The sequence below is a fragment of the Bubalus bubalis genome, chromosome 3 (genome assembly GCF_019923935.1).
Source record: "Bubalus bubalis isolate 160015118507 breed Murrah chromosome 3, NDDB_SH_1, whole genome shotgun sequence".
NCBI classification, from domain to species: Eukaryota; Metazoa; Chordata; class Mammalia; order Artiodactyla; family Bovidae; genus Bubalus; species Bubalus bubalis.
Window position 1 is genome coordinate 160,978,185 of NC_059159.1, and position 8,344 is coordinate 160,986,528.

At 45.8% G+C, this 8,344-nt stretch overlaps 1 pseudogene; it reads right to left on the reverse strand.

The window, feature by feature from the left end:
* Positions 1-5,049: 5,049 nt before the first annotated feature.
* LOC102410732 lies at positions 5,050-7,667 on the reverse strand (annotated as a pseudogene).
* Positions 7,668-8,344: the final 677 nt, after the last annotated feature.

An 8,344-nucleotide genomic window follows, 5' to 3' on the forward strand; every position in this document is an offset into this window, starting at 1 on the left:
ACCCTGTGTGTTCACTTGGCTTTCTGAGGAAAGGAAAAATCTCAGAGAGCAGGCATGTTTGTGTTTGCATTGTTCTCTGCCTTCTCCCCAGTCTCCCATTTTCATGGTAAGAAAAATAAGCCCATCCCTGAGAGGATGAAACAGGTTCAAGGGTTTCTTGGCCAATTCTCTCTTGATAACAACTTAATGGTTTCTGTTAGACTTTTTCCAGGTTATATAAACCAACCACCTTGAATGCTGACTTGGGGTAAGCAGAATAAACCAAAGGAAAAGCCAGTTAGAATGTATTGGTGAGGCATTTGGTCTTAGAAAAATCACAGTTGGTCTTTGTAATGCAGAGAAAGTCCACAGCCCCATCACCTGGGCAAGGGTTCTAACCTCTAGCATGACTTTAGTCCTAACTAATAGTCTTAATAGATTGTGATGATCCGAAGTCTTCCTCTGCATTTCCAGCCTGGTTCCAGCTGGTCATTTTCTGTTGTTTGTGCCTATAGAAAATGAAAAAAAAAAAAAAAAAGCAACTGATTCATAATATAAAGATTACTTTGTTCTTAGAAATTTTTGGATCTAATTTTAAAATCCCAGAAGCTAGTGCTGCCTTTTGAAACACCACATTGCTTGACATGAGGTTTAAGTTCACTTTGGTAGCCAAGAGAGAACCTAACACACCAAGTTCTTTCTGAAATGTCCTCAAAGCCTTCCTAAGAACAGAGAAATGCTCTCCCAATCCTCCCTCCCCAAAATCATTGCATTTTCTTTCAGCTTACCACTTTATACAGTGATCAAATTATGTAGTGACCATTTTTGTATACCAGTCCACAGGACTGGAAAAGGTCAGTTTTCATTCCAATCCCAAAGAAAGGCAATGCCAAAGAATGCTCAAACTACCATACAATTGCACTCATCTCACACACTAGTAAAGTAATGCTCAAAATCCTCCAAGCCAGGCTTCAGCAATACGTGAACCCTGAACTTCCAGATGTTCAAGCTGGTTTTGGAAAAGGCAGAGGAACCAGAGATCAAATTGCCAGCATTCGCTGGATCATCAAAAAAGCAAGAGAGTTCCAGAAAAATGTCTCTTTATGCTTTATCGACTATGCCAAAGCCTTTGACTGTGTGGATCACAATAAACTGTGGACAATTCTGAAACAGATGGGAATACCAGACCACCTGACCTGCCTCTTGAGAAATCTGTATGCAGGTCAGGAAGCAACAGTTAGAACTGGACATGGAACAACAGACTGGTTCCAAATAGGAAAAGGAGTATGTCAAGGCTGTATATTGTCACCCTGCTTATTTAACTTATATGCAGAGTACATCATGAGAAATGCTGGGCTGGAAGAGGCACAAGCTGGAATCAAGATTGCTGGGAGAAATATCAATAACCTCAGATATGCAGATAATACCACTCTTATGGCAGAAAGTGAAGAACTAAAGAGCCTCTTGATAAAAGTGAAAGAGGAGAGTGAAAAAACTGGCTTAAAGCTCAACAGTCAGAAAAAAAGATCATGGCATCTGGTCCCATTACTTCATGGAAAATAAATGGGGAAACTGTGGAAACAGTGGCTGACTTTATTTTTAGGGGGCTCCAAAATCACTGCAGATGGTGACTGCAGCCATGAAATTAAAAGACGCTTACTCCTTGGAAGGAAAGTTATGACCAACCTAGATAGCATATTAAAAAGCAGAGACAATACTTGGCCAACAAAGTTTGTCTAGTCAAGGGTATGGTTTTTCCAGTAGTCATGTATGGATGTGAGAGTTGGACTATAAAGAAAGCTGAGCACCAAAGAATTGATGCTTTTGAACTGTGGTGTTGGAGAAGATTCTTGAGAGTCCCTTGGACTGCAAGGAGATCCAACCAGTCCATCCTAAAGGTGATCAGTCCTGAGTGTTCATTGGAAGGACCGATGCTGAAGCTGAAACTCCAATACTTTGGCCACCTGATGCGAAGAGTTGACTCATTTGAAAAGACCCTGATGCTGGGAAGGATTGAGGGCAGGAGGAGAAGGGGATGACAGAGGATGAGATGGTTGGATGGCATCACTGACTCGATGGACATGAGTTTGGGTGGACTCTGGGAGTTGGTGATGGACAGGGAGGCCTGACGTGCTGTGGTCCATGGGGTCGCAAAGAGTCAGACACGGCTGAGCGACTGAACTGAACTGAGCTGAACTGAAGGCAGTGTTTATGGCAGGGACTGCTAATGAAACAACACGTAAGACATGGACCAGTTTCAACTTATATTGCTTTTAAAAAACAGGCTGTTGATGAATGAAACCTGGTTATTTTACAGCAACATCACTGCGCATGTGCAACTTGGAAACCTGTGGGTCCAGGATGAGCCTGGAACCAAGGATCTCAGTCTACCAAACTCAAGGAGTAGAAATGTTGCCACTAGAGCTCGTTATGAAGTGAGAGGTCCTTCAATAAAGCAAATCCAGCTTCTAGCTGCAAAAGTAACTTATCATCTATCAACTGATTCAAGACTAACACATCAGCTTCCATTTCACCCTTCAATTTCACCCTGAACCCTGGATCTGGGAGGCAGATTTGAGCCCTGACTCCTGTGGGCTTGAGGGTCAACCTTGCAATAAAGTTCTTTCTTTTCTCAAAAGCCAGTGCCAGAGTACTGGCTTCCCTGCACTGTGGGCAGTGAGCTCTCACTAGGTAACATTAATCTCTGGCACGCAATACGTTTCTATTAATAATGGTACCACTAAGCCTAGTACATACCAGGTGTTCAATAGATATTTGCTAAATAAATCTTATGTAATATCCCTGCTTAAAAACTCCCAAAGCCTTCCTGTAAATTTTCAGCTTCCTCCTGACTCAAGTATTTAATTAAGAATCATTCTGTGTAGCTTGGAGCTGAGGGATTCAAAGACTATCCTTGGGTATATGACCCAGGTTTTTTTTTATTACCCCTAAAAACTTAGAGTATCTGCTAAGATTAGGAAGGCTTCACCACTTCATGTTCTTATTAGCTTTTCCTCAGACTATTATTATAGTTTATTGTCTGTTCTCCTTGCCTCCTGACTCTCCCTCATTTTAATCATTTATGATCACCATCTCCTGAGCGCAGGACCAGCCACATAATTTGAAGGTTCCAGTGCAAGATGTGGAGAAGGCAATGGCACCTCACTCCAGTACTCTTGCCTGGAAAATCCCATGGGCAGAGGAGCCTGGTAGGTGGCAGTCCATGGGGTTGCTAAGAGTCGGACACGACTGAGCAACTTCACTTTCACTTTTCACTTTCATGCATTGGAGAAGGAAAGGGCAACCCACTCCAGTGTTCTTGCCTGGAGAATCCAGGGACGGGGGAGCCTGGTGGGCTACTGTCTATGGGTTGCACAACTGAAGTGACGCAGCAGCAGCAGTGCAAGATGAAAATTCAGGTCCCCACAGACTTCCCTGGAGGTCCAGTGGTGAAGACCTCACCTTCTAACACATGGGGTGTGGGTTTGATGCCTGGTCAGGGAGCTAAGATCTCACATACCTTGCAGCCAAAAAAACCGAAGCATAATACAGAAGTAATATTGTACCAAATCCGATAAAAGTCTTAAAAAATGGTCCACACCAAAAAAAAAAAAAAAAAAAAAAGAAAGAAAGAAAGAAAAATGCAGGGCCCCTTATTCAAAATGACTCAACAAGCACAGGGCCCCTCTGTGATGGGGGTCCATGGTGACAGCAGAGTTTGTGCACTTGTGAAGCCAATCTTGCCTGAGTTCAGTCTTTAAAGGCACAGTATCAGTCACGATCAGCCCTTTTTCAAAAACTTGCAGTGGCTTCACATTGTCTAGAGTTGTGATTATAGGGACTTCAATAAATTCTGATCCCAGTCAGCTTTCCCCATTTTCTTTCCTAGAATTCCTCTTTATATGCCCTGTGTGTGTGTGCTTGCATGCATGCTCAGTCACTCCAGTCATGTCCAACTCTTTGTGACCCCATGGACTATAGTCCTCCAGGCTCCTCTGTCCAGGGATTCTGCAGGCAAGAATACTGGAGTGGGTTGCCATGCCCTCCTCCAGGGGATCTTCCCCACCCAGGGATTGAACCTGTGTCTCCTGCATTACAGGTGGATTCTTAACCCACTGAGCCACCTGGGAAGCCCTTATCTGCCCTGTGCTTCTCCCAAGTAGAACTACTTAACTCTTGGCCAGCGGTACCCTCTCCTACCTCCATGTCTAATTTGTTGTATCGATCCCATTACTTAGTGGGCTTTTCCTCCTGCTTCCATCATCACAAATACCGTGTGAAGTCCTCTTGGATCCTTTCATTTCAGGACTCTTTCCTCCCTCTGATTTTCCAGTATCAGGTTAGCAGAGTCCTCTTTTGTCCTTCCACTCTTTAATGAGCTCCCAAGACTGGGCTCAGTGCTGTGGAAGGTACACAGATGAGCACTGTCTATTTCATTCTACTGATTATTCTATCCTTCTGATTCTACTTAGAGCTCTTTTAAGCTCTTGAGGGTGGGCTTTGCCTAAATGCACCTATGTCTGCCCATTTGTATAAAGGATGCTCAGTAAATACTTGGATTCAATAGATGAATGAATAAACCAATGGTTAAAAGTTGACTTTCAAGAAAAGTGAATATATTCATTTATCAAGCAAATATTTATTGAGTACCTACTATGTGTTAGACTCTTCTAAGAGCAGGTAAAACAGGTATGAAAAAGGCAGCCTGGTCCCTGCTTGCATGGAGATTATATTTTATGGGTGGGAGGTAGGGATAAACAAAGAAACCAGAAAAATAATAGCTGTTGCTAAGTGTGCTGGATGTCTTGGTGAAGAGGTTGTGAGTTTGAGGGTGTCTGGGAGACTCAAATAGCCAGGGAAGATGACACCACAAAGTGACATTTAAGCTGAGATCTGAATAAGAAAGATAATCTTGGCAGAAGGTTAAAGGCAGAGGTTCAAAGTAGAGAAAATAGGCAGTGCAAAGGCCCTAGGGTAGCATGAGCTTGGAGGAAGAGAAAAAAAACACCAGAGTGGGCAGACAAAATGTGCATAGAGAAATATAAGATGAACGAGAGGAGGCAAGCCAGGAAAAGGAGCATTAGTTTTTATTCTAAATGTGAAGGGATGCCTTTGGGGGATGGGAAGGTTGGGTTTAAATAGAGGAGGAAAGACTTGAATTCTTTACTATGTGGATACTGACCTGTGAGGTGGCAAAGCTGGAGACAGGGTGATATGAGGTGGCAATAGTCCAGGTGAGAAGTTTTTGTTTTTTTTTTTAAAGGCTATATAGTGCTTTTTTGCAGTGTCTTTGCTGTGTCCAACACATTTTAATGCATAGCATCTTCATTATCTTTTGATCCCAAATACTCTGACATCCATTAGGTATTATTCTTTGACCCATAGGTAATTTAGAAGCGTGTTTCTAAACTTCTGAACAGGAAACTTTAGCAATTACCGCTTAAGTTTTTAAATTGTGCTATGACCAGGTAATATACTTTCTATGACATTGACACTTTGAAATATGACTTGTTTTACAAACTTTGAGAGTTTCCCCCACTGTTCCATGTGTGCTTGAAGTACATACTGTTTTCAAATACCGTTCTGTGTGTCCATCAGATCAAGCTTATAACTGCTTTCATCCAAACCTTTCATAGCCATCCGATTTTTATCTGCTTATGTATCAATTCCTAACAGAGATGTTAAAAATCTCCCACTTTGATCTGTGACTTGATTTCTCCTTGTGTCAGTTTCTGCTAGACAGACTTGGAGATATGTTCCTGGTGCACAGGTTTTCCACCTTCCAGGTTATTTGAACCCCTTTTCATCACGTGGTGATATTCCTTCTCTTTAGCAGTGCCTTTTATCTTAAAATTGACTTCATCTTCTAATACAGCCAACACCAGCTTCCTTTTGGTTACCATCTGTTTCTTAACTAGAAATTAGCCAAAAGAATTTTATTAACAGTTTAAAAAAATAATTTACATACCATAAAATTCACCCAGCTGGCTGTGAGCTGGGACTTAACTCGGCCTCTGTGTATCCTCCATTCATCTGGAGGTTTTTCTCTCCCACCTCCTTCTAGATTGACACTGTCCATTCCACTCCATATTTCTTCCTTCTAGTTTAGTAAGACTGTTTATATCTTCTGTGGTTATTTTAGGATTTTAAATGTGCATTCTTATCTTAAATTCTAATCTTTACTCATCTTGCAAATAAACGTAGAATAATTCAATTCTAGGCAACCTGAGGATGGCCCTGCCTTCTTCCAGTTACCGAGACCATCAATTCCACCTTTGGTCTGGCTTCAGGCGCTGGTTTTTGTCCTTTTCAAATGAGTTTGGGGCTGACACAGCAGTCCCAAAGGCCATTCCCTTCTGCTCCTGTGAACTCGGGAGATAAAGAGGGGGTCAGTGAAGCCCGTCCCTCCTTACCTGGCGCCGACCGCCTCCTTACCGCTCCCTCGTCCCCAGCCCTGCAACTTTCAGGGAGCGTTCCGGCCTCATGAGAGGAGGCTGGGGTCTAGATGTGGATCAACCTTTCCCCAGATATGAAGGCTCTTGTGCCCACGCGGCCTGAGCCCTGGACAAGTCGCTGAGCGGAGTGGGACAGCGTCTGCTCTCCACCCAGAGCCAGGGCCTGCCTGGGGTCGACCATCCGGGCCCTCAGGCCAGGCCGGTCTCCAGAACCAGGGTGCAGGATGCGGCCCTTCTCCAGGCGCCCCTCGGCCTTGACCGCCTTCTTCTTGCGCAGGTTCTGCCGCCATCGGTCCTGCAGCAGCATCTTCCCCACCACCTGGGCCCTGCACTTCTCACACGTGCACCCGCGCTGCGCCCGCCGCTTCTCCTGGCACTTCAGGACCTCCGGCTGCAGGTGTTGCCCGTCGAGGATCTTCACGCCCTTGGCCTTGTACAGCAGGTTCGTCCCTGCATCTTGGCCTGAAGCTCCTGGGCCTGGGCCGCGTCCCCGTCCAGCAGCTGCTCCAGCCCATCAGCCCCTTCACCTTCTGCCTCTTCTCCTTCCTGCGCTGCGCCTTGCAGGCCTGCTCCTCTTATTGACTCATCTCTACCTCAGTGAAGAGCAGCCCGGCTGGCCCGGCAGCTCAGGGGGCCCCTTGGAGACCTTGGCGGCTTTCTCCTTCATCCCCAGCTCCCTCCGCATCCTCTACTTCCGGTCCCACTCCTGCTGCCTCAGCTTCCTCCAGCATCTTTTCTCCATAGAGGTGGGAAACAGCTTCCTGGCGTTGCCCTGGCTGCGTGCCTCCCCTGTCTTCTCATGCAGGCGCTGTCACAGGACGTCCACAGCAAATGAAGAGTCGGGCGCTGAGGCCAGGCCATCCGCAGGGCCCGCAGTGGAGCTGAAGGCCTCCGCCTCCTCTTTCACTGCCACTGACTTCCTGCCCTGAGGCTTCTCCACAGGGACCCGCTCCTGGGATTTCTAATGTGCTTTCTTCCCCTTCTGTTATGGGGGCCCAGCAGTTTCTGAGTTTTGCTTTCTGAGTTGTGCGTCTGGGACTCGGGACTGGGCAGGGAGCAGATCTTCTTGTCCAGGCTCTGAAGCTAGGCTTCCTTGGCTAACCGAGTAAGCCCTGGCTGGAGGTTTGGGGTCCTTCTGGGGGAAGGAGGGCCAGGGTACAGCATCCTGGGCCAGTACTAGCACTCTGCAACACACTCAGGGCCCCCCAAACCCCCGGTCTGCGCTACCTTCATCTATCTACTCAGCTGCACTTGCCAGAAACCCCCAACATGAGAACTGATGGTGGCTTGAATTAGGGTGCAAGTGGCTTGATCACTTGGATGATGGTTGGTGTTGTTCTTGAGGATGGAATAGATTAGGAGAGGTGTAAGTTTGGAGGGATGTTGCAGAGAAATTCTGTCAAGTGGAACAAGAAGGTCTGGATGGACAATAAAGGATTAATCTTTCACCCAGAGAGGTTTGGCCTTTGCCCTTGGCTCCTGGGAGGTAACCTCTAAGACCTAGGAATATCTTGCCTTGATTTGTTTAACCTGGGACCTTTGGCCAAGCCAGATAGCCTATGCTAGCAGTGTGATTTATAGGAAAGGTCCTTGGGTCATGTGGTATGAATTTGACCTCTGGAGACTAAGGTTGACCGCATGACTAGTCAGCCATGGCTATGTGACTGAGCCCCAATAAAATCTGTAGACACCAAGGCTCAGGTGAGCTTGTCTGGTTGGCACTGGCTCATGCATATCGTCACACATTGCAGCTGTGAGAAATCAAGTGTGTCCATAACTCCACTGGGAGAAGACAACTAGAGGTCCCATGCTTTGGACTCTCCTGGACACTTCAGCATGTCTCTTTTCCCTTAGCTGCTTTTAATCTCTGTCCCTGTTCTGTCTTAAACCATAACTGTGAGTATAGCAAC